Below are 2,101 nucleotides of genomic sequence, written 5' to 3' on the forward strand. Positions count from 1 at the left end.
AGTGTGTGTGTAGAGGTGAGCTTGGCAGGGTTCTTCTTCCCTCCTACCTCCAATTAGAGCTATAAATGAGACGGGGAGCCCAGGAGGGTAAGAGTCCTTCACCTCTATCTCCAGAGATATTATGTCTTAGCTTTGGGTAGATGCAAGAGTGAGGAGGTTTCCATCTGCTGCCCTCTGTCTACTCACATGTGAGGCCCTGCAAAGGGATCAGAGATTACTCAGAATGCACCAGAGAGAAATGCCCATCCTGACCTGAAAAACTATGAATGGTTTTCATAATTATCTCTTCTTATAAATCTTTTTTTATTCTATATAAATAATCCCAGTAAATCTGTGGATTCAACATCATGGATTCAACTAATAAGGACTGAAAAATATTCAGAAAAAAGAAACCCATATCTGCATCGAATATGTACCAAATTTTTTATCTGTCACTATTTCTCAAACAATGTGATAGAACAATTATTCACATAGAATTTACATTGAGTTAGGAATCACACGTCTTCTAGAGATGATTTAAAGTATATGGAAAGTTAAACATAGGGTCTATGCAAATATATAACCTACACTTTATATAAAGAATTTGAGTCTCTGAAGATTTTAGTATCTAAGGCGAGACTGGGAACAAATTCCCCAAGGACACAGCACTATTCTGCTGCCACCCATAGACTGTGTTTCCCTCATTTCCACCAGCTCCCATCAGTGTGGACTTTGAGTCTCCTGTTCTGGATGCATGTAAGACAAGTGGCACATAAAGCTGCTAACCTGCTGTGAAAGTCATACCATGACCATATTCATGTATGGCTCTGCCACGCAGCCTCCCTGGTCTGTTCCAACTCTACCTCATTGCCAGGTCATCCTCTGATTCCTTGTCAATGTGAGCCAGGTGAGTGAAAACCCAGTTGAACTTGCCCCTGACCTACACTAAGCTCTGTGAAGGGCCTATTTCCCCTATACCTGGCTTCTGGTATTAGGGATAGTCTTTGGGGAGCATTTTTAACCTTCTGTGCATTTAATAGCCATACCTGTCTCTTGAAGCATTCTTCCCGGGCCCGGCCCATCCCAACATTCTTCCAGTGAACTTAAGGCCTTAGATGCAGCCTCAAGGGTGGGCCAGCAGCATCCTTCTGAAGGACTTGCCATTATTTGTAATCTCATCACCATTGCATCCTTCCTTTCCTCAAACTAGAGGAACTGGGTATGCAGGTAGCCTCTCACCTCCATGCCTGCTGATCGTGATACATTGCCCTCTCCAAGGTCTGCTGGACTTCCTCATATCAGAGCCATTATTCATAATGACATGGGGTCAGCATATCACAAGACAGAACTGTCAAAATCAGAAAGAGTGTTTGTCAAGATAAGAGGACAGCCCACCTCATGAGAACACTCAGAAGTAGAAGACCCTTTAGTGATACACCAAGTTGAATTGCCAGAATAAGAGGCAACATTTTCTTGAAAAATTAAAAAAAAACACAAAACTTCAGAGTGTCTTGGTTAGACATAAAATCAAAGCAATTATTGAATAAATCTGAGTATTTTCTGTAGTTACATATCTTTATCGTAACCACTCAAGAGACTTTATGTTACATCTTAACTTGCTTTAACCATAAATTATTTTTATTTATTTATTTTTATTTATATATGACAGAGGAATGCATTATAATTCTTTGTTTTAATTTTTTATTGTAGTTGGACATGATACCTTTGTTTTGTTTATTTATTATTATGTGGTGCTGAGGATGAACATAGGGCCTTGCACATTTGAGGCAAGTGTTCTACTACTGAGTGACAACCCCAGCCCCCATTATAATTCTTCTTACAAATATAGAGCACAATTTTTCATATCTCTAGTTTTATACAAAGTACATCCACACCAATTCATGTCTTCATACCTGTACTTCATACCTGTACTTGGATAATAATGACCATCGCATTCCACCATCATTAATAACCCCATGCCCCCTCCCTTCCACTCCAACCCCTCTACCCTATATAGAGTTTGTCTATTCCTCCAATGCTCCCTCTCCCTTCTCACTATGAATCAACCTCCTTATATAAAAGAAAACATTTGGCATTTGGTTTTTTGGGATTGGCTAACTTT

Source organism: Callospermophilus lateralis, chromosome 1 (assembly GCF_048772815.1).
Source record: "Callospermophilus lateralis isolate mCalLat2 chromosome 1, mCalLat2.hap1, whole genome shotgun sequence".
Classification (NCBI taxonomy): domain Eukaryota; kingdom Metazoa; phylum Chordata; class Mammalia; order Rodentia; family Sciuridae; genus Callospermophilus; species Callospermophilus lateralis.